Source organism: Oncorhynchus clarkii, unplaced genomic scaffold (genome assembly GCF_045791955.1).
Source record: "Oncorhynchus clarkii lewisi isolate Uvic-CL-2024 unplaced genomic scaffold, UVic_Ocla_1.0 unplaced_contig_10216_pilon_pilon, whole genome shotgun sequence".
NCBI classification, from domain to species: domain Eukaryota; kingdom Metazoa; phylum Chordata; class Actinopteri; order Salmoniformes; family Salmonidae; genus Oncorhynchus; species Oncorhynchus clarkii.
The window spans coordinates 1-27614 of NW_027258979.1; the positions used below are offsets into that span (position 1 = coordinate 1).

A 27614-nucleotide genomic window follows, 5' to 3' on the forward strand; every position below is an offset into this window, starting at 1 on the left:
ATTCACTAACAGACTATAGAGTAGATTCCCTTACAGACTATAGAGTAGATTCACTTACAGACTATAGAGTAGATTCACTTACAGACTATAGAGTAGATTCACTTACAGACTATAGAGTAGATTCACTTACAGACTATAGAGTAGATTCCCTTACAGACTATAGAGTAGATTCACTTAGACTATAGAGTAGATTCACTTACAGACTATAGAGTAGATTCACTTAGACTATAGAGTAGATTCACTTACAGACTATAGAGTAGATTCACTTACAGACTATAGAGTAGATTCACTTACAGACTATAGAGTAGATTCCCTTACAGACTATAGAGTAGATTCACTTAGACTATAGAGTAGATTCACTTACAGACTATAGAGTAGATTCACTTAGACTATAGAGTAGATTCACTTACAGACTATAGAGTAGATTCACTTACAGACTATAGAGTAGATTCCCTTACAGACTATAGAGTAGATTCACTTAGACTATAGAGTAGATTCACTTAGACTATAGAGTAGATTCACTTACAGACTATAGAGTAGATTCACTTACAGACTATAGAGTAGATTCACTTACAGACTATAGAGTAGATTCACTTACAGACTATAGAGTAGATTCACTTACAGACTATAGAGTAGATTCCCTTACAGACTATAGAGTAGATTCACTTACAGACTATAGAGTAGATTCACTTACAGACTATAGAGTAGATTCCCTTACAGACTATAGAGTAGATTCACTTACAGACTATAGAGTAGATTCACTTACAGACTATAGAGTAGATTCACTAACAGACTATAGAGTAGATTCCCTTACAGACTATAGAGTAGATTCCCTTACAGACTATAGAGTAGATTCACTTACAGACTATAGAGTAGATTCACTTAGACTATAGAGTAGATTCCCTTACAGACTATAGAGTAGATTCACTTACAGACTATAGAGTAGATTCACTTACAGACTATAGAGTAGATTCACTTACAGACTATAGAGTAGATTCACTTACAGACTCTAGAGTAGATTCATTTACAGACTATAGAGTAGATTCCCTTACAGACTATAGAGTAGATTCCCTTACAGACACGACATATAGAAACATCTCCACAAGCAGCAACTCATAGCTCCCTTTCAACCAACTTCACAAAATAACACATCAAAACCTATGCAGGCAATAACACTAAGCATCGACGTGAAACTAGTTTGAGTAAAGGCAGTCAATTACCAGTTCATGATGACATCAATACAGTCTCCTAATCCAACTACAGTAGCAGTACCACGCTTGGCTTTAAATCAGAACAGAGAGCCAACAGGCACCGACACTCTACTCAGTACAGTACCTAGAGGGGTCTGGCTTGGCTTTAAATCAGAACAGAGAGCCAACAGGCACCGACACTCTACTCAGTACAGTACCTAGAGGGGTCTGGCTTGGCTTTCCCATAGAGCAGACGACTCTTTGCCTCCCGGGGCTTGGCGGTGGGCAGGCGCGAGCGCGAGACAAGGGGGTCAACTTGTTCACCATGGGACATGATGAGTTAAGTGGGAGGGATCGCCGATGCTGCCCCACTACCTTCTACAGTTCCAGCCCCAGAGGCTCCTGGGTGTCGCGGGCCACCAATGGGGAGTTTCCCCCCAACATATACGCACGCACACACGCACACACGTACAGAGCACTTGGCCTGCTCACATTTACAGTTGCAGCACTAGGCTTTCTATAGCCAGCACCTGCTGCTGGAGCCCTGATCGGCCTCACTGGTGTCTGGGGGGAGAGAGGAGGACGTGTGTGGGTACGTGTGTGTGTGTGTGTGTGTGTGTGTGTATGTGTGTACGTGTGTGTGATTAAGTGAGTGAAAGATAATTGATAATTGCTTTATAAAAAGCAACACTACATTGTTCGGTGGATCAGACTACATTGTCCTAGATTGTATTTTTGGTCAGGAGATCCAGACATGGCTGGTCACGTCTGTGAAATCAGACAATGCGGTACGCAGGTTGACGTTTATTGGGATGAGTCTTGTCCTTGAGGCAAAACTTCTGCTAGATGGGCCAGCTGCAAAGTCAAAATTGGCTATACTGTAAAAATGTATGAAAACAAAAATGTGCTTTTTAGTCTTCGATTAAGGTTAGGGTTAGGCATTAGGGTTAGCAGTGTGGTTAAGGTTAGGCATTAGGGTTAGCAGTGTGGTTAAGGTTAGGCATTAGGGTTAGCAGTGTGGTTAGAGTTAAGGTTAGCAGTGTGCTTAAGGCTAGGGTTAAGGTTAGGTTCAATGACATTGTGGCTGTTCCAACTAGTGTCCACTCTGCAGAGCAGTACAAGATTCATGATGAAAAATGCTAACCTGCATGTTATACGAGCAGAGAGGTGAATGCTAACCTGCATGTCATACGAGCAGAGAGGTGAATGCTAACCTGCATGTCATACGAGCAGAGAGGTGAATGCTAACCTGCATGTCATACGAGCAGAGAGGTGAATGCTAACCTGCATGTTATACGAGCAAAGAGGTGAATGCTAACCTGCATGTCATACGAGCAGAGAGGTGAATGCTAACCTGCATGTCATACGAGCAGAGAGGTGAATGCTAACCTGCATGTCATACGAGCAGAGAGGTGAATGCTAACCTGCATGTCATACGAGCAGAGAGGTGAATGCTAACCTGCATGTCATACGAGCAGAGAGGTGAATGCTAACCTGCATGTCATACGAGCAGAGAGGTGAATGCTAACCTGCATGTCATACGAGCAGAGAGGTGAATGCTAACCTGCATGTCATACGAGCAGAGAGGTGAATGCTAACCTGCATGTTATACGAGCAGAGAGGTGAATGCTAACCTGCATGTCATTCGAGCAGAGGTGAATGCTAACCTGCATGTTATACGAGCAGAGAGGTGAATGCTAACCTGCATGTCATACGAGCAGAGAGGTGAATGCTAACCTGCATGTCATACGAGCAGAGAGGTGAATGCTAACCTGCATGTCATACGAGCAGAGAGGTGAATGCTAACCTGCATGTCATACGAGCAGAGAGGTGAATGCTAACCTGCATGTCATACGAGCAGAGAGGTGAATGCTAACCTGCATGTCATACGAGCAGAGAGGTGAATGCTAACCTGCATGTCATACGAGCAGAGAGGTGAATGCTTACTCAGAGTATATTTCACTTGAAACACTTTACAGCTCAAGCTAATTGGCTAATGTAACATGTCCTCATATTCCCCTACAGTTGAATACCTAAAAATCCTTCTTGTGTCAGTTCTGAACTATTTATGACAGACTGATTAATCATCCTGGTTTGCGTCAGATTTTTGACACACACACACATGCAGACACACACCGTATCTGGTTCTCCATTAAAACCACCACCACACCGACCACTTCTCTACTGGGAAAACAATGGCTTCCTGTAGCAGTGATGGGCTGTGGTGCATCGCATCTCGTGGGGTGTTGATTTACTAATCTCCCCCAGGGGAATGAGACGTTACTGGGCCTGGCAGACCTTGAGGAAACCCTGGCAGATCCTGGGTGTTGTTGGAAGCCAGCCCCATACATTTAACTAGCCCTCTGGTTCCTGGCTCCTTATGGCCTCCTGGCCTACTTCTGCTGTGTGACATCACCAAGGCCCGGCTTGGGGTATCGGACCCGCACCTGTCGCTTGTTGCTGCCTCTGACTGGGAGAGGTCCCAGAAAGCTGAGGCCCGAGAGGGAGGAATGAGGGGCAGCTGTGCCTCTCTGCGCACCCCTCCCACCCATAACCAGGCTAATACCCCTAGACTCAGTTATTCAGTTATAGCCTCTCAAACTCTGCCCCTCCTTGCCTCTCTCCCTCTCTAGCGTTCCGCAGTCCTGACAGTGACCAGAGGATCAACACCGGGTACCTCAGAATACATCCATACACCAGCAGCAGGCCAGACCAGGGCCTGGTTGGGATGGTTGGGAGGTGTAACCTGAGGTCGCCATGGGAATGCCACCCATCTGTGGCATTTTAAACCTCTCTTCAGATGCTTCTCTCAGGCTGGGCTGTCTATTTACATCACATGGCCCTGGATCCCTTCCTGTTTTTATTGCTTAGTGGGCAGAGGCAGAGTCCACTTTCTGTCTACTTCTGCAATGAGTTGAAATGTTCCTCTGTTAGCTCCTATCTGTTTATTAAATGGTCAAATGTCTGTCTAAACTACTGGCACACAGCTCGGACACCCATACATACCCCGCAAGACAGGCCACAAGAGGTCTCTTCACAGTCCCCAAGTCCAGAACAGACTATGTGAGGCACACTGTACTACATAGAGCCATGACTACATGGAACTACATCAAGTAACTGACGCAGGCAGTAAAATTTGATTTAAAAAAACAGATTAAAAAACATCTTATGGAACCGGGACTGTGAAGCAACACAAACATAGGCATCGACACACACATAAACACACACATAAACACACACACACACACACACACACACACACACACACACACACACACACACACACACACACACACACGATAACATACGCACTATGCACACACATACACATGGATTTAGTACTGTAGATATGTGGTAGTGGTGGAGCAGGGGCCTGAGGGCACACAGTGTGTTGTGAAATCTCTGACTGTATTGTAATGTTTTAAAAAATTATATAAACTGTCTTAATTTTGCTGGACCCCAGGAAGATTAGCTGCTGCCTTGGATCCATAATAAATACAAATGGTGTGAAAATACATAGCAGGGACCTGTTTGGACGAGACAAACTCAATTTGAACCGTACACCAAAGTCAAAATATCCCAAGATCAAATGTGTTCAGAAGCAAAATAACACACCAGCATAGTGGCTGCAAATGTGACTGGTAAACCATTAGTAAGGAATATGCAAAACTGACCCAAAATGTAGCATCTAGCGCCAACTTCACCCGGCGCCATTGAGGACAACTGAGCCTACCTGGACTGCATCTCTGGTTGCGTTTTGAGGGGGCTGGCCGGCGCCGTCCCGGTGGTCTGGTGTGTAAGCTCTACCAGGGACTGGTAGTACTGCTGCTGCTGTTGCTGCTGCTGCTTGTAGCGAGACAGGATGAAGAACAGTCCCAGGATGGTCTTTAGATTCCCATTCCGGATCTCTGACGGGTAGACAGGGGAACAGAGCACATCATTATCAGGAACGTGGGTTCAAATCTAGCTGCTGCCAACAATACGGAAATGTATGCACGCAGTACTATAATTGGTTTGTATAAAAGCGTCAGCTAGCTAAATGACATGTATTTACCGCCCTGTGTGATTCCTGGCTTGGCTAAGAGAAGACACAAACACACATCTGACACAAGGGAAGTGAGTATCTAGTGTTGTTTTCGTCTCAGAATGAGGAAGTGAGAATGAAATAGTGAGTCAGGTACAGTGTGCTGTTACTAACGGAACAAGTGTCTAATTTAACTGTAACCGTGGCAACCTATTTTTGAATTTCATTTGGTTGATATTGACTATTTCACAATTATTGCACTAGGGATTCACCTAAGACCACTGGCTGAGTGACTTAGTCCTCGTGAGAAATGGGTTCAGACTAGGTTGCACACATTCACTCTAAACTTACTCTAAAATGCTTTTAAAGTTCACTTCTCCCTGCAAAACAAAGGGAGCCTATCAACTGTGATATGATTCATCTGAAATCCAGGAATGAAAATGTATCTCTCGCTCAGCCCCCGTCATCGGAGCGCTAACGCATCCACTTGTGAAATGGCTTTTCATATCAGAATAGCTGACACAGAGGCTGTTTGAAAGATTTCAACAGCTGACACAGCAGTTTACGTAACAGGGCTCAACTTTCTTGGCCTGTTGTTTGGCGATTACAAAAAGTTGGAAAGATTAATCTTTACGTTTTCGATTTCAAACTCCAGGAAGCAGTCATTTATACTGTTACATTGCAGCAGTCCAAACGGGCAGTATTCACTTGAAGAACGAAAACGTCCCACATTCATTCGGGCAAAGCAATTTGTCACTGGCCACAGAATAATTAGAGATTTACTGTGTAGAAAACAATAGCACAACAGAAATACAGGGCCTTTTGAGGTTACTATTTGAAACATGAAGGACCAGTTTCCCGGAACCAGATTAAGCCTGTTTGTGGACTAAAAAACATGCTGAATGGAGAATCTCCATTGAAAGTGTTTACTAGTCCAGGACTAGGCTTAATCTGGTTCCAGGAAAACCATCCTATAGAGTAAGAGATAGAAGCAGTTGACCATGTGAACATCTATTCAGACATTCAGACAAATACAGACATTTGATATCAATGCGACCAGTTGTCTCCTCGTGCTTCACATGGATGTGGAACAGATTCATTAAACACAGATATCGCAGCAGGGTTGTCATTTAGAGAAAAACAAAACAGCTGCGATTTTGAGGAAAATGGAACCGAACTTGATCCAGATATCGGGTAACGGAGGGAGGTCCACCAGGATAGGGTTTCCTCTAACGCCAGCCTGCTCTTAACCAGCCTGCTTTACCAGCCTGCTTTACCAGCCTGCTCCCACTCTTTCTATTCAGCCTGCTTCCAGAGACCCTCTCCCTCAGAATTATCCAATTATGGTTAGTTATGCTAAGCTCCATTGGCCCCACCATACAGGAGCACATGTCTTATGCCCAGTTTCAAAGCAACGTGGGCTAAATGCTGTCAGCACTTCGGGGCCAGTCCTCCTTGGGCCACAGTCAGAGTATATGGGCCCCGCTTCAAGGGACTTTTAAGTGGTTAACGCGGTTTCATTTAACCTTTTGTCTTTTTTTGGGGGCGGATTTTACGAGCCACAAAGGACTTCGGAGGAGGTAGATGGAGGGTTCTGCTAGGCCTGAATGGTACAGGAAAAGTATTGAGGAAAAATGGGACTGCTGAACCGCTCCCACCCAATTCATCTTTCCTGGATTTAATCCCCAGATGCGAGCTCATTTAGCCTTGGGCTCTTTCAATAACATTTCACCCTAACGACCAAGGCTGCGAACTTTGACTGTAGAGAAAGAGGAAGTTATACATTTCCCTTTCAAAAGTGATATGATCTGAGGTTTTTAAACCTCGTATTATACATTCTCTTCCCCTTTCAGCTACTCTGTTCCCCAACCAGCTGACAATCTGAGTTACATCCAGAACTGGTCCAGGCTAGGAAAAACAGACCTATTCGAACAGGCATCTGTGACCACAGAGATCAAGGAGTAGGTTTGGGCTCATGTCACAGTCGTCACAGTGAGAGCAGGGCCCTGCCGTCCAGATGGTTCTCCCTCACCGTACAGACCCTGCCACCACTTAATGACCTGCCACGGGTGACCCCTCGCTGTACATGGCTATGAACTGCAGGAAGGACACTTTTAGAGGTTCACACCTGCTTTTAAAATATTTGGTTTAGAGCGAGTGACCCTTGAATAGATCTCAGCAGGCACGGATGAACCTATCTGCGGGTTGACTGGTGGAACTGAAAAGCGGGTGTTGAAGACCCTGGCAGAACAAAGGAGTGCTGGACATTGAATGGTTGTTGTACCGTTTGTTGGCTGTTTTCATTGAACAGAAAATGAGGAAGTCCAGTTTTATCATGCTATGTATTAAGTCTTTGTTTGCTTGCTATGAAGTTATATCAGGGGTGTTTCCGGGACTTTGACGCATGCGACAAACAAGAACATTAAATCTGGCACATCTGAGGCTGAGGTCGCCCACAAGACGCCTTTCTGGAGTTTTTTTCCTAGAAGATTATTAGATTGTTTTCTGGAAAAATCCTATACCCTCCAAGTATATCAAACGTCCTGTTTCTTTTCAAATTCCACGCCTCGTAAAAACTAAGCACAAGCGTATGGAGGCCTCAAAAGTCTGCAGAACCCACAGCTAATTCAATGAAGCATAGTCCTCACTAGCTTAGGGGTATATGGAATGACTGGCCCACTCCTCATACACATACATGGCCCAGGGGGACAGAGACCCACGCCTGACCCACTCCTCATACACATGGCCCTGGGAGACAGAGACCTACGCCTGGCCCACTCCTCATACACATGGCCCAGGGGGACAGAGACCCACGCCTGACCCACTCCTCATACACATGGTCCAGGGAGACAGAGACCCACGCCTGGCCCACTCCTCATACACATGGCCCAGGGGGACAGAGACCCACGCCTGACCCACTCCTCATACACATGGCCCGGGGAGACAGAGACCTACGCCTGGCCCACTCCTCATACACATGGCCCAGGGAGACAGAGACCCACGCCTGGCCCACTCCTCATACACATGGTCCAGGGAGACAGAGACCCACGCCTGGCCCACTCCTCATACACATGGCCCAGGGAGACAGAGACCCACGCCTGGCCCACTCCTCATACACATGGCCCTGGGAGACAGAGACCCACGCCTGGCCCACTCCTCATACACATGGTCCAGGGAGACAGAGACCCACGCCTGGCCCACTCCTCATACACATGGCCCAGGGAGACAGAGACCCACGCCTGGCCCACTCCTCATACACATGGTCCAGGGAGACAGAGACCCACGCCTGGCCCACTCCTCATACACATGGCCCAGGGAGACAGAGACCCACGCCTGGCCCACTCCTCATACACATGGCCCAGGGGGACAGAGACCCACGCCTGGCCCACTCCTCATACACATGGCCCAGGGGGACAGAGACCCACGCCTGGCCCACTCCTCATACACATGGCCTAGGGGGACAGGGACCCACGCCTGGCCAACTCCTCATACACATGGCCCAGGGGGACAGGGACCCACGGCCATACAAAAGTAACCCAATAGCCTGTATATTTAGGTACCCTCTTCTATTCCAGACTGGCAAAGTCACTTTGCTGTTTTTAGGGGGACATAATTTAGAGTAGCTGGTCAGAGTATTGGGACGGCTATTTGGGCTGTTCCGACAGGTCAAGAGCATCGTCACTTCCCCAAACTTTAGAGGGGAGTTAAACTGACGGTGGTCCAGGAAACAAACACTGGTCTTAAATAACAGTTGGCTAGTTACTGTGGGGCAACTTCAGACATGTTAACACCCATACGAGTAGGCCTGTATATCTGATTCATAGCAGCTTGTAGGAGGAGAGTAACCTCAAATGGGCCATTCAAAAACTATGTGTAGTTAGGTTGACCGATCCTGCAATAACTCTCAACGACACATTAACTTCCTTCCATCCTGTGATACATTTTTCAGCTCGAGACCCAAATGAGAAATTCACCGTCCTTCCGTGACCCAATAACCCAAATCAAGAAGAAATATACATATTTTCAGTCCAGTTGGGGTACCGACCCATAGCTTAAGAAACCGTACAACCACAGTCCTAGTTCCTAGCCTTGTCTCAAGCCTCAATGGTTAACAATCATCATTATACATTCATCTTCATTAAAAAAATAAGAATTCAGTCTTACCTTCTGAGGAGAGCCCTTGTACATTCACTCCTCTTGCGTCCAGGAAACTGAGGCAGGCGTCCAAATTCTCGGTCTGAGGACAGAAAGAATATGAGGAGATGAACAACAGTCAGTGGAGGAAAGCATGGGGGTTGTGGAGGACTGTCATGGAGTGGCTACTTCACATTCAATGTGCAGAATGTCTCAGGGGGACGGAGTTAGGGGCTGATCAACCCATTGGCCATAAAGCACCCATTGTCTGATTATGGCAGAGCCCGTTTGACCCGAACGTGACACAAGGAGTCAGCCGGGCCGTCTGACATAGTGACCACAGTGTGTCCCACCTACACAGCCCACAGCCCCAGCCCTGGTCAATATGCAGTATGTATACAGTACAGGAGATGTGGCCCACTTGAGGCCAGTTACGACACAATACACAGCTGACAGGCAGCAGTAGAGAGTCAACAGCGATACTCAACCTCCCTCAGAGTGACAAAGTTCTACTGAGTTCGAGGCACTGACCCTTTTATCTATGAACCACTGTGCATTCCTTGAGAGTGGCTAACGCCTGCCACCGTTTGCATGGCGGGTAGTCTCAGCCCTCGGCACAGAGGGCTTTCATGAGAAGGTCACCACAGGGCAGAGAGCTCCACTGGGCCGTATTGTACTGGGGCTGTTGTGAGGGCGGGCTGGGCTGGCTGGCTAGGTTGGGCAGACAGGCGGCGTCCAGCAGCAGTGGAGTTTAATGGATTCCTTCTCCGTGCTGCTTCAGTCTAAACTCTAACCAGCCCTGAGGGGAAACGCCCCCCAAAGGAACAGGGACACCATCTCAGTAGTCTGGTCTGGAGTCTGACCTAGACTGGTGACTAAATGACTGTAATATAAATGCACGTCAGTGATGACATCAGACCTTAATAAGCCAATAGAGGAGGACCGCCGGGCGTCTGTAGCGTATCAACATTACACGGATGGTGTCCAGCCCCAACCTGGCCCTAACCCGTCTCAGGGTGGAAGGAGGTGTATTTACAGCCAGTCGTACAGACGGGTGGGTCTCGTCTGACTTCAATGTAATGTACCACTCCAGCCTCCAGCCCTGCACCAGCCAGTGGTAGCCTGCAACAGGGAGGGCCAGGAGGATGGATGGCTGTTTACTCTGCCTGTATCAACAGGGTCGGGACCAGAACATGGGGATCACAGCCTGTTCATCTGCCTCCACAACACAAACAGAACTGGAAGGGAAAAAAGAGGCACAGATGTCGGGCTGTTCACATGTGGTATGTTCCACATATGCTTAGCCAGACACCCCCAACAACCTAACAGTTTGATTATACCCTTCTCTCGTAAAAATGTGTTTGAGACATTCATCTCAGCGGAGTGACGTGCTGAGCACCGTACATTATGGTCATCATTCCCCAATTAAGTCTAGTCTAGTTAGCGAAGTATCAAATCCACATTCGTGCTGTTCCATTGAGGGCGGTTGTGGGGGAAAAAACAGAGGCTACCCGACAAATTCAGAAGAGCACAAAGCATCTGTGGAAATTAGTGTCATATAAACACAGATGAAATGTAACTAACGGGACACGCATGGTATCACCTCAGCCTCCTTGGACTAATGTTTCAATAATTCTGTTTGAAACGGCTACTTTAAAAATATTTACAACATCAAGTCAAATATCCACGGATGCCTTCACGCAGCTCCGTGCATCTGTTGGCCAGGCAGGGAGAGGGGGAGGACAGAGACTAGAGAGGCAGGGCATGTTGAACGGGAGACACAAAGACAGAGGAGTCAACCCATAGGAAAACAGACAGTAGATCTGTCCGGGAGAGTGAGATATCTGTATCCTGTCTGTTCGTTTTAAAAAAAGACAAAAATGTAACTGATCAAATTTGAGGCAATGTTCTGCAACTGACATTCTGACGTTCTCACCAGAGAGCTATTAGATCAGAGCTACCACTGATTATCTTCTGTCGATCTTTAGATTTAAATGACGGAAACAAAGCTGAATGGTCATTTAAAGCGTTGTTGATAAGTGCATCCTTAATGTTCCACTGCTTTCTGGATAAATAAACTGCCATTTTGGTGGGCGGTTTGGCTTTGTCATATATTTTAACGGCTTCTCGAGGAACTCGGATCATTTCTTACTCCGATGTAAAATTGACATTTTGCGGGACCACATAAGTCATTAAAAGCCATTTGGAAATGGAACATTTTGATGAGGGACATTTCACCAAATTTGCACTTTCGGGAACTGACAAGAACACAAACATACACCATTGGAAAATGACTGCTGATTTTAGGCAAGCACAATTGACATAATACTGAAGTCATCTTGTTCAAGTTTATTGTTGTTGGAGTTATAATCATCGTAAATCAAACCATGTTTAATTCACACACTACACAGATCAAAAGATGAGGCTCTGATGCTGAATAAATGTTTGCAGTTTAATTTGCTCACATCGCTCCCAAGTCCCAAAAATGTGTTTTGAGGCACTTTGGGTCTCCAACGGTTTCAAGTAACCGCCACATTTGGTATGTGTTATCCCTCAGACACAACTGTCAAATACAAATGGCCCACGCCTCAATTACAATTGATCTTCGCCAAAAGCAATCTGTTTCAAAACAACACAGAATACCTTGTGTTGGTACTTCACCACGGCTCAGAACAACACAGAATACCTTGCGTTGGTTCTTCACCACGGCTCAAAACAACACAGAATACCTTACGTTGGTACTTCACCACGGCTCAGAACAACACAGAATACCTTACGTTGGTTCTTCACCACGGCTCAAAACAACACAGAATACCTTACGTTGGTACTTCACCACGGCTCAGAACAACACAGAATACCTTACGTTGGTACTTCACCACGGCTCAGAACAACACAGAATACCTTGCGTTGGTTCTTCACCACGGCTCAAAACAACACAGAATACCTTGCGTTGGTACTTCACCACGGCTCAGAACAACACAGAATACCTTGCGTTGGTACTTCACCACGGCTCAGAACAACACAGAATACCTTGCGTTGGTACTTCACCACGGCTCAGAACAACACAGAATACCTTACGTTGGTTCTTCACCACGGCTCAAAACAACACAGAATACCTTACGTTGGTACTTCACCACGGCTCAAAACAACACAGAATACCTTGTGTTGGTACTTCACCACGGCTCAGAACAACACAGAATACCTTGCGTTGGTACTTCACCACGGCTCAGAACAACACAGAATACCTTGCGTTGGTACTTCACCACGGCTCAGAACAACACAGAATACCTTACGTTGGTACTTCACCACGGCTCAGAACAACACAAAATACCTTGCGTTGGTACTTCACCACGGCTCAGAACAACACAGAATACCTTGTGTTGGTACTTCACCACGGCTCAGAACAACACAGAATACCTTACGTTGGTACTTCACCACGGCTCAGAACAACACAGAATACCTTACGTTGGTACTTCACCACGGCTCAGAACAACACAGAATACCTTGCGTTGGTACTTCACCACGGCTCAGAACAACACAGAATACCTTGCGTTGGTACTTCACCACGGCTCAGAACAACACAGAATACCTTGTGTTGGTTCTTCACCACGGCTCAAAACAACACAGAATACCTTACGTTGGTACTTCACCACGGCTCAGAACAACACAGATTCTTCATTCTCATTTTACCCTCAGAGAAGCCATGAGGGTACTGTACTGCCACTAACTCAGTGCTATGCTAAGAGTGCTTCAAAAGCTGGCAGGGACCCATGTAAGCTTTTTTACTTTCCAAACCTGTTCCATTGAGTTTGAACACTGTCAGAACAGAAGGGTGAACACAGCACACCCGGCTGTGGTGGTGATGGGCCATAAATTCCTGTGGGCCCTTGTCTAATGAGTGTAATGAGCAAGCCGATGATTTAGGCTAGAACGTCACATAACTGAGATGCTTTACAGCATGATGGTGCTTTAATCACTGTAGTCGGGCCTGGGCTTTGAACTCCACATGTTAACAGGCCGACGAGGCCTCCTCTCGCTCTGAAACTGAAAACAGCTGAGGGAAACAGAGAGGTTTTAGGGGGAGAAGAAACTTGACCAAGACCATTTATTTGTTTGGTCTTGATGTATTTGGCTCTTTTAATTTTAAGGGGAGGGGTTTCTGGTTTAAAGAGGCAATCTGGCATCGAAACAACAACAAGGCAGCCCCCCTGCCTCTGTTTTGGTAAAAAGCTGAGGGATAGGCCTGGAGAAATGTAACCACTCTCAAATTCACAGACAGAGCTATGGATGCAAGGACTGATCAAAGAAATAACAATTATATTTTTACGCATGTTTTGAGGCTTACAGTGTTTGTTTACATTTACAATGTTTACAAACACTGGAATAAAACAAGCTTATATGTTGGGTTCTGATGGGGTCCGACAGTTGAAAGACGGTCATGAGGCATTTAGTTATTAATAGTTCTTCAAGAATCAATAGTTATTCCTATTGATTCTTAAAGAATATATCTCATTCATTTAGAAGTTCAAAAATGGATGAAGCAAACTACAGATGGCCCCTTTAAGGCTTTTTGTGACGTATGTTACAGCAAAGGTGAGGCTGTTGGTGCTTTCACTCTCTGCTGCCTGCCGCTTCTGAAACCAACCTGAAAGGAAGTGGCTCATGACCTCCCCCAACTGCACACCATCGTTCTCCATTAACGTTCCCCCTCTTTTCCTTTCTCTCTCTTATCCCTCCATCACCTCAGCAGTCGGCTCTAGAGGGGGCTGACATGCTGCCTATTCCATCGATCCCCAACCCCCTTCAGAGCAGGCCCATCACCCTCCTTGCATCCAAAGTGGGAGACAGCTGATAAGCCATGAATAAAAATGGAGTCTCTCAAGCGGTCGAATGTCATTGATAGGCACGGCTGGCACAAACGACTGACACAAACGACTGACACAAACGACTGACACATTACAGCAGAGGGGGCTTCTATACCACATCATCCCAGTGTAATCAAATCCAATGTAAGGAGCCGGCTCCAATCTAATATCAGTCAAGCTTCGGATAGTGTGTGTGTGAGGGTTAATCTAATATCAGTCAAGCTCCGGATGGTGGGTGTGTGAGGATAAATGTGGTTATTGCATATTTTAGTTACTCAATACAGATTTTGGGTGACAGTCCTAATCATCTCCACTGACTGGTTCTTTCATACAGCTGTCAGATAGGGCAGGTTTTACACAAACCTTGGAAACTTGGGAAATATACAGTCTCTCTCCTATGTTAATGCACTTGTGTTTTACTTGATTTCCCCTGTTTCTCAGTGTGAAGAGGACTTCATTAATAGTCATGTATTTTGCAGCTTTAGCAGAGAGGGCAAGCTTCTTATTGGGGCTGGAGAATTCCTACATTGAATCGTCTTGCTGTATGTTTTCAAATGAAAACTTTATTCCACCATTGTATTAATTCCACCATTGTATTAATTCCACCATTGTATTAATTTTCTTGAAGACGAATACAGAAACACAGGGAACTCTGGTCTGCAAAAATACAACCCTGTTCAAAAATACACAAATAGAATAGCCAAGAGGATTTTTTTTCAGACATTAAAATTCATTCAGCATTAGTATAATCCGTCAACCAGTAGCATCCACAGCTTGGTAGCTAAGAATTCACCACTACCACTATGACTTCATCATACGTGAGCCCAGCAGTGCAACAATGCGGGAGGACGTTGTTGTCGACAGGCTACAATGGGAGCTCTGTCTATCGTGTCTGAGGCTCTTCACAGAGGAGACCAGCAGGGTCAAGCGTTGGTATCTGAAAATGTCAGTCTACATAACCTTCTGACCAGTCAAGAAATGCAGCAGCTCGCACCGTTTCCTGCCACCGACAACCTCACACGACCCCCAATACCTACCAAGCCAAACTAGAAACTGTGGGTGCATTCCAAATAGCATCTCTATTACATAAATAGTGCACTACGTTTGACCAGGGTGCCATTTAGGATAAATCCCATGTCTCTGCTCCAGGGCTGAGATTGTAGACTTTAGAGGAAAGGACATTGTGACGATCCTCAACAATTGATTGAAGCGGTGACACTACCCCTGTCACATTGAAGGTGATTGAGAGGGTGGCTGTGTCGAGACGGTTAAAGGCAGAATGGAAGGATAATAAAAGTCACAAGAAAAAGTGAAGGGTCTTTTTCAGAGCTGAAATCTCTTGGAGCGTAAATGGACTGTCCATAAAAAAAGTATTTTGGGAAGTGTACCATATTTATGGAGAACACGAGGGAAAGAGAGATGGAGGCAGAAAGGGGAAAGAGAGAAAGAGAGAGCGACTGAGACAGATGGAGGCGGTCAGGAACTTCAGCTTTGTGAAGGAGAGAACAGAGATAGATCAAAGGTTAGCAATCCCCTGGCAGAACCTTTTTAACAGGTCAGCTGTTTCCCCTTTTAACAGGACATCCGTCGAGCCCTCTTTTTTTATAATGAGAGATTAAAAGGGTCCATGTGGGGTACAACTGACATAACAGGCCTGTAGGTGTTCCCTCGTCAGTTCTAGAATAGTCTACCGTGTAGACACATGAAAGGGTTGCCCCCACCCCCCCAAAATGTCCTCCCATGGCCTTCATGCAGGAAGAATGGAAATTGGATGAGGGTTTGGAGCAAATCCATGGCAATGAGCAATGAGATAGAAACTCGAACAGAGATGCACAGCTTCAATCCTCCACAGACCAGATGATTTTCATTCATTAAACTAGGCACATATTTCTACCTGGGAGAGGTGCGTGTGCTGCCAATGGATAACATTCATCAAGTAAGTGGGAGAGAGAAAGGAAAAGCAGCAGGACTGTAGAATACGACGGCCAGAGTTGTGACTAGAGAATGATCCTATCCAACTGCATTTATAGACACTGTTCCAACTATCCAGCTGCTCACGGCAACTTCAGGTCAATTATCTATTCCAGGGGAATTCAACTCTTACCCTTCGAGGTCCAGGGTACTGCTGGTTTTTCTGGTCAACCTGATAATTAATTGCACCCAGCTGGTATCCCAGGTCTAAATCAGTCTCTGGTAAGAGGGGAACAATAACAACAAGTAGTGGAACTGGCTTTGAGGTCCAGATTTGAATGAGAGGGATATGTGGCATCATAGTGACACCCAGGGACACTCCCCAGCCTCGCGTCATGAACCTTCATATGTCACATCATTACCAGACCAACTGATCCTCATCTCATAAGAATAGTCTTGACAGCTGGAGCTGGCAAATCCAATAACCAACCGGTGCAATAAAGCAGGGCAGATGTTGAACAGTGTAGCCACAAAGGAACTCACGCCTACACTTCACACCAGGTATACATGATCCATCTGAGAGTGCTAATACCAGACTGTATTAACACTGACAGTGTCGGGCGAACGAGGTTAATGGGATGGGCGCATGCTGCGTGTCCCTCAACCGTCCGTCTTGCACACTGCCAACAGATTGGCCCCAGATGGCGCCGGGCTGCTTCACGAGTCCTTAACCAACACCTAACTCTGTTATACCTTCCATGTGACCATTGGACCATGTGCCGGGAGAAGGAACCAACCAACCTCACTTCAACTGACTAATGCAGCCTGAGGCTCTCTCTGAGGGAAAATACTAGGTTAAAGTGCTACTCGGGGAAAGTGACTAATGCAGCCTGAGGCTCTCTCTGAGGGAAAATACTAGGTTAAAGTGCTGCTGGGGGAAAGTGACTAATGCAGCCTGAGGCTCTCTCTGAGGGAAAATACTAGGTTAAAGTGCTGCTGGGGGAAAGTGACTAATGCAGCCTGAGGCTCTCTCTGAGGGAAACTACTAGGTTAAAGTGCTGCTCGGGGAAAGTGACTAATGCAGACTGAGGCTTTCTCTGAGGGAAAATACTAGGTTAAAGTGCTGCTCGGGGAAAGTGACTAATGCAGCCTGAGGCTCTCTCTGAGGGAAACTACTAGGTTAAAGTGCTGCTCGGGGAAAGTGACTAATGCAGACTGAGGCTCTCTCTGAGGGAAAATACTAGGTTAAAGTGCTGCTCGGGGAAAGTGACTAATGCAGCCTGAGGCTTTCTCTGAGGGAAAATAATAGGTTAAAGTGCTGCTCGGGGAAAGTGACTAATGCAGCCTGAGGCTTTCTCTGAGGGAAAATACTAGGTTAAAGTGCTGCTGGGGGAAAGTGACTAATGCAGCCTGAGGCTCTCTCTGAGGGAAACTACTAGGTTAAAGTGCTGCTCGGGGAAAGTGACTAATGCAGCCTGAGGCTCTCTCTGAGGGAAAATACTAGGTTAAAGTGCTGCTCGGGGAAAGTGACTAATGCAGCCTGAGGCTCTCTCTGAGGGAAAATACTAGGTTAAAGTGCTGCTCGGGGAAAGTGACTAATGCAGCCTGAGGCTTTCTCTGAGGGAAAATACTAGGTTAAAGTGCTGCTGGGGGAAAGTGACTAATGCAGCCTGAGGCTCTCTCTGAGGGAAACTACTAGGTTAAAGTGCTGCTCGGGGAAAGTGACTAATGCAGACTGAGGCTTTCTCTGAGGGAAAATACTAGGTAAAAGTGCTGCTCGGGGAAAGTGACTAATGCAGCCTGAGGCTCTCTCTGAGGGAAAATACTAGGTTAAAGTGCTGCTGGGGGAAAGTGACTAATGCAGCCTGAGGCTCTCTCTGAGGGAAACTACTAGGTTAAAGTGCTGCTCGGGGAAAGTGACTAATGCAGACTGAGGCTTTCTCTGAGGGAAAATACTAGGTTAAAGTGCTGCTCGGGGAAAGTGACTAATGCAGCCTGAGGCTCTCTCTGAGGGAAACTACTAGGTTAAAGTGCTGCTCGGGGAAAGTGACTAATGCAGCCTGAGGCTCTCTCTGAGGGAAAATACTAGGTTAAAGTGCTGCTGGGGGAAAGTGACTAATGCAGCCTGAGGCTCTCTCTGAGGGAAACTACTAGGTTAAAGTGCTGCTCGGGGAAAGTGACTAATGCAGACTGAGGCTTTCTCTGAGGGAAAATACTAGGTTAAAGTGCTGCTCGGGGAAAGTGACTAATGCAGCCTGAGGCTCTCTCTGAGGGAAACTACTAGGTTAAAGTGCTGCTCGGGGAAAGTGACTAATGCAGACTGAGGCTTTCTCTGAGGGAAAATACTAGGTAAAAGTGCTGCTCGGGGAAAGTGACTAATGCAGCCTGAGGCTCTCTCTGAGGGAAACTACTAGGTTAAAGTGCTGCTCGGGGAAAGTGACTAATGCAGCCTGAGGCTCTCTCTGAGGGAAAATACTAGGTTAAAGTGCTGCTGGGGGAAAGTGACTAATGCAGCCTGAGGCTCTCTCTGAGGGAAAATACTAGGTTAAAGTGCTGCTGGGGGAAAGTGACTAATGCAGCCTGAGGCTCTCTCTGAGGGAAACTCCTAGGTTAAAGTGCTGCTCGGGGAAAGTGACTAATGCAGACTGAGGCTTTCTCTGAGGGAAAATACTAGGTTAAAGTGCTGCTCGGGGAAAGTGACTAATGCAGCCTGAGGCTCTCTCTGAGGGAAACTACTAGGTTAAAGTGCTGCTCGGGGAAAGTGACTAATGCAGACTGAGGCTTTCTCTGAGGGAAAATACTAGGTAAAAGTGCTGCTCGGGGAAAGTGACTAATGCAGCCTGAGGCTCTCTCTGAGGGAAACTACTAGGTTAAAGTGCTGCTCGGGGAAAGTGACTAATGCAGCCTGAGGCTCTCTCTGAGGGAAAATACTAGGTTAAAGTGCTGCTCGGGGAAAGTGACTAATGCAGCCTGAGGCTTTCTCTGAGGGAAAATAATAGGTTAAAGTGCTGCTCGGGGAAAGTGACTAATGCAGCCTGAGGCTTTCTCTGAGGGAAAATACTAGGTTAAAGTGCTGCTGGGGGAAAGTGACTAATGCAGCCTGAGGCTCTCTCTGAGGGAAACTACTAGGTTAAAGTGCTGCTCGGGGAAAGTGACTAATGCAGCCTGAGGCTCTCTCTGAGGGAAAATACTAGGTTAAAGTGCTGCTCGGGGAAAGTGACTAATGCAGCCTGAGGCTCTCTCTGAGGGAAAATACTAGGTTAAAGTGCTGCTCGGGGAAAGTGACTAATGCAGCCTGAGGCTTTCTCTGAGGGAAAATACTAGGTTAAAGTGCTGCTGGGGGAAAGTGACTAATGCAGCCTGAGGCTCTCTCTGAGGGAAACTACTAGGTTAAAGTGCTGCTCGGGGAAAGTGACTAATGCAGACTGAGGCTTTCTCTGAGGGAAAATACTAGGTAAAAGTGCTGCTCGGGGAAAGTGACTAATGCAGCCTGAGGCTCTCTCTGAGGGAAAATACTAGGTTAAAGTGCTGCTGGGGGAAAGTGACTAATGCAGCCTGAGGCTCTCTCTGAGGGAAACTACTAGGTTAAAGTGCTGCTCGGGGAAAGTGACTAATGCAGACTGAGGCTTTCTCTGAGGGAAAATACTAGGTTAAAGTGCTGCTCGGGGAAAGTGACTAATGCAGCCTGAGGCTCTCTCTGAGGGAAACTACTAGGTTAAAGTGCTGCTCGGGGAAAGTGACTAATGCAGCCTGAGGCTCTCTCTGAGGGAAAATACTAGGTTAAAGTGCTGCTGGGGGAAAGTGACTAATGCAGCCTGAGGCTCTCTCTGAGGGAAACTACTAGGTTAAAGTGCTGCTCGGGGAAAGTGACTAATGCAGACTGAGGCTTTCTCTGAGGGAAAATACTAGGTTAAAGTGCTGCTCGGGGAAAGTGACTAATGCAGCCTGAGGCTCTCTCTGAGGGAAACTACTAGGTTAAAGTGCTGCTCGGGGAAAGTGACTAATGCAGACTGAGGCTTTCTCTGAGGGAAAATACTAGGTTAAAGTGCTGCTCGGGGAAAGTGACTAATGCAGCCTGAGGCTCTCTCTGAGGGAAACTACTAGGTTAAAGTGCTGCTCGGGGAAAGTGACTAATGCAGCCTGAGGCTCTCTCTGAGGGAAAATACTAGGTTAAAGTGCTGCTGGGGGAAAGTGACTAATGCAGCCTGAGGCTCTCTCTGAGGGAAACTACTAGGTTAAAGTGCTGCTCGGGGAAAGTGACTAATGCAGACTGAGGCTTTCTCTGAGGGAAAATACTAGGTTAAAGTGCTGCTCGGGGAAAGTGACTAATGCAGCCTGAGGCTCTCTCTGAGGGAAACTACTAGGTAAAAGTGCTGCTGGGGGAAAGTGACTAATGCAGCCTGAGGCTCTCTCTGAGGGAAACTACTAGGTTAAAGTGCTGCTCGGGGAAAGTGACTAATGCAGCCTGAGGCTCTCTCTGAGGGAAACTACTAGGTTAAAGTGCTGCTCGGGGAAAGTGACTAATGCAGCCTGAGGCTCTCTCTGAGGGAAACTACTAGGTTAAAGTGCTGCTCGGGGAAAGTGACTAATGCAGCCTGAGGCTCTCTCTGAGGGAAACTACTAGGTTAAAGTGCTGCTCGGGGAAAGTGACTAATGCAGCCTGAGGCTCTCTCTGAGGGAAAATACTAGGTTAAAGTGCTGCTGGGGGAAAGTGACTAATGCAGCCTGAGGCTCTCTCTGAGGGAAAATACTAGGTTAAAGTGCTGCTCGGGGAAAGTGACTAATGCAGCCTGAGGCTCTCTCTGAGGGAAAATACTAGGTTAAAGTGCTGCTGGGGGAAAGTGACTAATGCAGCCTGAGGCTCTCTCTGAGGGAAACTACTAGGTTAAAGTGCTGCTCAGGGAAAGTGACTAATGCAGACTGAGGCTTTCTCTGAGGGAAAATACTAGGTTAAAGTGCTGCTCGGGGAAAGTGACTAATGCAGCCTGAGGCTCTCTCTGAGGGAAACTACTAGGTTAAAGTGCTGCTCGGGGAAAGTGACTAATGCAGCCTGAGGCTCTCTCTGAGGGAAAATACTAGGTTAAAGTGCTGCTCGGGGAAAGTGACTAATGCAGCCTGAGGCTTTCTCTGAGGGAAAATACTAGGTTAAAGTGCTGCTCGGGGAAAGTGACTAATGCAGCCTGAGGCTTTCTCTGAGGGAAAATACTAGGTTAAAGTGCTGCTGGGGGAAAGTGACTAATGCAGCCTGAGGCTCTCTCTGAGGGAAACTACTAGGTTAAAGTGCTGCTCGGGGAAAGTGACTAATGCAGCCTGAGGCTCTCTCTGAGGGAAAATACTAGGTTAAAGTGCTGCTCGGGGAAAGTGACTAATGCAGCCTGAGGCTCTCTCTGAGGGAAAATACTAGGTTAAAGTGCTGCTCGGGGAAAGTGACTAATGCAGCCTGAGGCTTTCTCTGAGGGAAAATACTAGGTTAAAGTGCTGCTGGGGGAAAGTGACTAATGCAGCCTGAGGCTCTCTCTGAGGGAAACTACTAGGTTAAAGTGCTGCTCGGGGAAAGTGACTAATGCAGACTGAGGCTTTCTCTGAGGGAAAATACTAGGTAAAAGTGCTGCTCGGGGAAAGTGACTAATGCTGCCTGAGGCTCTCTCTGAGGGAAAATACTAGGTTAAAGTGCTGCTGGGGGAAAGTGACTAATGCAGCCTGAGGCTCTCTCTGAGGGAAACTACTAGGTTAAAGTGCTGCTCGGGGAAAGTGACTAATGCAGACTGAGGCTTTCTCTGAGGGAAAATACTAGGTTAAAGTGCTGCTCGGGGAAAGTGACTAATGCAGCCTGAGGCTCTCTCTGAGGGAAACTACTAGGTTAAAGTGCTGCTCGGGGAAAGTGACTAATGCAGCCTGAGGCTCTCTCTGAGGGAAAATACTAGGTTAAAGTGCTGCTGGGGGAAAGTGACTAATGCAGCCTGAGGCTCTCTCTGAGGGAAAATACTAGGTTAAAGTGCTGCTGGGGGAAAGTGACTAATGCAGCCTGAGGCTCTCTCTGAGGGAAAATACTAGGTTAAAGTGCTGCTCGGGGAAAGTGACTAATGCAGCCTGAGGCTCTCTCTGAGGGAAAATACTAGGTTAAAGTGCTGCTGGGGGAAAGTGACTAATGCAGCCTGAGGCTCTCTCTGAGGGAAAATACTAGGTTAAAGTGCTGCTTGGGGAAAGTGACTAATGCAGCCTGAGGCTCTCTCTGAGGGAAACTACTAGGTTAAAGTGCTGCTCGGGGAAAGTGACTAATGCAGCCTGAGGCTCTCTCTGAGGGAAACTACTAGGTTAAAGTGCTGCTCGGGGAAAGTGACTAATGCAGCCTGAGGCTCTCTCTGAGGGAAAATACTAGGTTAAAGTGCTGCTGGGGGAAAGCTGGCATCACTGCCTCAAGTCTCTGTAAAAATAAAGAGAATCACTTTATTATCCCCACGGGGAAAGTTTGTTTACGGCTCTGTGCATACATTAAAACACATCATCAAGCATAGACGAAGGACATATGGAAACAATTACAGACAACTAATTCAACCATAATATTTCTATGATCCATCTGTAAAACTATACATCAGTACAGTGCCAACTACAGAGACACTGGGGCTTCTTAGACTCCAGCGACTTCAGAAGGACAGTGAACTGAGTCCACGTCAGGTCTGCGTTCCGCTGGTGTGCTGCGGTTGTCTAGCGACGCCAGAAATGAGCTTTATCTTTCTGCTGAACAGAGCCTTTTACGATCCAGGCTGTCATTCTCTGTCAGACCATCATTTCTTCACCAACGACTAAAGAAGAAGAAGGAAACTGCTCCGTTCAAGGGCCCTGTTTGTGCACATCTAAGTCCCCTGGCTGCTCCATATACTATTAGAGAAGTGTCGCTGTCAGAAAGCCTTAGGTTTAACAGTGGAAGAGAAGCGTGAAACATGCCGGGAGATGAAAGAGACGCTTAAAAGACGCGGAGCTCCGACGTGATGTCTTAATGAACAGCGTGTGAGTTCCTCCCCACATGGCTAACCCAGTGTAAAGAGACATAATCAGGCTGTAATCCCTTTACACTGCCTTGTCCTTGAGAGAATCTCAATGGCATTTTCTTGATTCATCGCCTCCTCTCTCCTCGCCTCCTTCTCAAAACCCGTTGGATGAAATGGGCAGAGGAACCTACCCTCTGACCATCTCATCCAATGGGTTTTGAGGAGACCAACAAAAAAAAAACACCCAGGAGACATGTACTTACTATGACTGAGATATGTGGTTTTCCCACCAAACGATTTTAAGATTAATGCACTAACTGTAAGTACCTCTGAGCGGCTGCTAAATGACTCAAGTGTAAATGAGAGAGGATGTGCTAGGAAACACATTTGAGATTCTTCTTCTCTTGTTTGGCTCAGCCTGCCTCTGAAGAGAGCTCGTCCAGTCTCCCCACTGAGACAATATTGTACTGCGGGTCAGGATGTGGTCTACAGAAACTCCCAGTCTCAGTTCCCAGCAAACCCAACCCCAAAACACCCCAAGCGGCATGTTTGGAGAAAGGCTTGCTCGGAATTCCAGAATCGACCACCGAGAATGGCATGCCCCTTGGAATCGCTACCATCCCTCACATGTAAAGTATTCAAGGTTTCCTCCCACATTTCTCCCCCCTGGTACCCCAGTTGGCAGGGATGCCCTACCTCTTGCTCTTTCACTAATGGAGAACAAACGTGTTGGGGTCAATTGATGTTCACTACTGGCTAGCTGGCCTTAGATGAGCGTTTAGCCACTTTCCAGGCAGATGAATTAGCCGACCTGAGCAGAGTCAGATCAATGGGAGAGAGTCTATTCTGCAATTTAGTCTGTGAAGTATAGCTGGAGCCGTGTTGGAGAGAAGTCTGTTCCTCCGACTTCCTCAGGCAATAAGAGATGCTCCTCTCCTGCTGAAAATAGTTTATTCTGTGTTGTTCAGATACAATCTCAATGAACAAGACTTAAGGAATGAGTAATTTCTCCACTCAGTAGCGGTGATATAGATGGACTGACTCACTTTACATTACAGAGCCCTTAGTACAGTGTAATTACTCCAGTTAGTAATGTAATTACTCAGTTTTACACTGTACTTCACCCTGTAGCTTAGGGTAAGGGTTGCTGCTGTAAGTCCTATGAAACAATGAGTAACTTCACCCTGTAGTTTAGGGTAAGGGTTGCTGCTGTAAGTCCTATGAAACAATGAGTAACTTCACCCTGTAGCTTAGGGTAAGGGTTGCTGCTGTAAGTCCTATGAAACAATGAGTAACTTCACCCTGTAGCTTAGGGTAAGGGTTGCTGCTGTAAGTGCTATGAAACAATGAGTAACTTCACCCTGTGGCTTAGATTAAGGGTTGCTGCTGTAGGTCCTATGAAACAATGAGTAACTTCACCCTGTGGCTTATGCCATGTTAACAGTGTTCCATTTCCTTCTTCAGTTTCCCTCACATCATCCCATCCTGTCAATCGTCCACTATCAAGCTGAATGGTATGTAAAGCCATTCGGGTGCCCCTCACAGCACCTATGCTTCCCATCAACAGTTGAATGCAGGGCTCTCCAAACCTGTTCCTGGAGAGCTACCCCTGCTGTAGGTTTTCACTCCAACCCTGTTCCTGGAGAGATACCATCCTGTAGGTTTTAACTTCAACCCTGTTCCTGGAGAGCTACCCTCCTGTAGGTTTTAACTCCAACCATGTTCCTGGAGAGCTAACCTCCTGTAGGTTTTAACTCCAACCATGTTCCTGGAGACCTACCATCCTGTAGGTTTTAACTCCAACCCTGTTCCTGGAGAGCTACCATCCTGTAGGTTTTAACTCCAACCCTGTTCCTGGAGAGCTACCATCCTGTAGGTTTTAACTCCAACCCTGTTCCTGGAGAGCTACCATCCTGTAGGTTTTAACTCCAACCCTGTTCCTGGAGAGATACCCTCCCGTAGGTTTTAACTCCAACCCTGTTCCTGGAGAGCTACCGTCCTGTAGATTTTATAGCAGAGGCAACATCTGACACACTTGTGGAGCCGTGTTGCACTGAGCAACTCCGGAGAGAGGAAAACATTGGTCCTCAGAACTGGGTGGATTTATGGCAAGCCACTGAGGGTCAAAGGGCAATTCAGGAACAACTGAGGTAACAGAGGATAATTGGAGGTGATGTGGCATACAGGTTTTCAGAGTGTGTTTTATCGCTGCAGAGTGTGTTTTATGTTCCCCCTCCATATACCCCGAGCCACAAGCAGACGTGTTTCCTCGAAGTCAAGTTCCCCTCCCCACCACAGGGGCTGGCACGGCCTCTGAGGCTCATGCTGGATCAATGGGCTTTGAGTGACTGAGACAAAGAGTGAACACACACACACGCACCCACACACACACATACACAGGCACCTCCTCCAGCACAAATCCTTTAGGGACAGGGGTGGCTGGCGTCTGGACCTGCATTTCTGTGGGCTTGTAGGGGAGAGCCCTTAGTGACCAGTGTGTCACAGTGGACCAGACCCAGCTCTAGCCACAAACACAGGGCTTTGGCCAAACACCAACCCTGTTGGGTTTACTGTAAGACAGAAGCCTGGTCTGTAATCCCCCCTCAGAATCCATTAAAACTACACTCAGACTACACGGCAATACAGCTAGCTAAGTCGATTTTAATTACACTAGTGTAAAAGATGCCAAAACAGACGGACAAAGTGAGAGAACCCACTGAATTATAGTAGTTAGATTGAGAGGTAATCGTCAAGCTGTGGGCTGTGTACAATTAGACGTTATGCATTTAGAGTCACATCATTGAAAGAGTATATTCTTGGCTAAGAGATGTATGCAATTAGGACCATAGCAGTCAGCCTTCTGCAAAACAATCAAACATGTCCATGACAGTACCCTGAAAGACCTACAAAACATGTCCTCAAGCATACAGACTCTCAACCTGACCAACGCTTCAAAACCATGACAGTACCCTGAATGACCTACAAAACATGTCTTTAAGCATACAGACTCTAAACCAGACCAACGCTTCAAAACCATGACAGTACCCTGAAAGACCTACAAAACATGTCCTCAAGCATACAGACTCTCAACCTGACCAACGCTTCAAAACCATGACAGTACCCTGAAAGACCTACAAAACATGTCTTTAAGCATACAGACTCTAAACCAGACCTACGCTTCAAAACCATGACAGTACCCTGAAAGACCTACAAAACATGTCCTCAAGCATACAGACTCTCAACCAGACCAACGCTTCAAAACCATGACAGTACCCTGAAAGACCTACAAAACATGTCCTCAAGCATACAGACTCTCAACCAGACCAACGCTTCAAAACCATGACAGTACCCTGAAAGACCTACAAAACATGTCTTTAAGCATACAGACTCTAAACCAGACCAACGCTTCAAAACCATGACAGTACCCTGAAAGACCTACAAAACATGTCCTCAAGCATACAGACTCTCAACCTGACCAACGCTTCAAAACCATGACAGTACCCTGAAAGACCTACAAAACATGTCTTTAAGCATACAGACTCTAAACCAGACCTACGCTTCAAAACCATGACAGTACCCTGAAAGACCTACAAAACATGTCCTCAAGCATACAGACTCTCAACCAGACCAACGCTTCAAAACCATGACAGTACCCTGAAAGACCTACAAAACATGTCCTCAAGCATACAGACTCTCAACCAGACCAACGCTTCAAAACCATGACAGTACCCTGAAAGACCTACAAAACATGTCCTCAAGCATACAGACTCTCAACCAGACCAACGCTTCAAAACCATGACAGTACCCTGAAAGACCTACAAAACATGTCTTTAAGCATACAGACTCTCAACCTGACCAACGCTTCAAAACCATGACAGTACCCTGAAAGACCTACAAAACATGTCCTCAAGCACACAGACTCTCAACCAGACCAACGCTTCAATAGCGTGACAGTAAAAATAAAAGCAGAAATAATACTATCAGCTCCACAAAAAGAAAGGTGAACTAGCAGACTCACCATGTGTGATTGACTCCTGGGGCTGACATTGATGTCCTCCACTTTCTCATTAGCTGGAAGAAGAAGAACAACAACAAAAAAATTAAGTGTGAAACCTTCCCACTAGAAGAAGTGCCTAAACACACAGTGGAGCACCAGTGACCCTTCTGAATTAGGGGACTTCTAGTCTAGTCTAGTGGAGGAGCCCTTACAGAGCTCAGCGACAGGGGGAGCATGGATCTCTCTCTCTCTGTGTGTGTGTGTGATTCTGTGTGTGTGTGTGTGTGTATGTGTGTGTGTGTGTGTGTGTGTGTGTGTGTGTGTGTGTGTGTGTGTGTGTGTGTGTGTGTGTGTGTGTGTGTGTAGGAATGCCCCCTGCCCAACCACGAAGCAGTAAAAGTTTGGGAAAAGAAAAGTCTCTGCTAATTCATCAGCTGCTGCCTGAGTGTTACTGACGCGGGATCTCGGGCCATTGTCTGTTGTGGAGAGCAGGGGTAAAGTTTC

The 27614-nt window shown here is 46.7% G+C and overlaps 1 long non-coding RNA gene across 1 annotated transcript; it reads right to left on the reverse strand.

The window, feature by feature from the left end:
* Window positions 1-4964: 4964 nt before the first annotated feature.
* LOC139399385 (uncharacterized) lies at window positions 4965-27186 on the reverse strand. The gene is made up of 3 exons (XR_011632071.1): window positions 27132-27186; window positions 9379-9451; window positions 4965-5098 (listed from the first exon to the last, which is right to left on the reverse strand). It is a non-coding gene; the product is annotated as an uncharacterized lncRNA (long non-coding RNA).
* Between the last annotated feature and the right edge of the window lie 428 nt (window positions 27187-27614).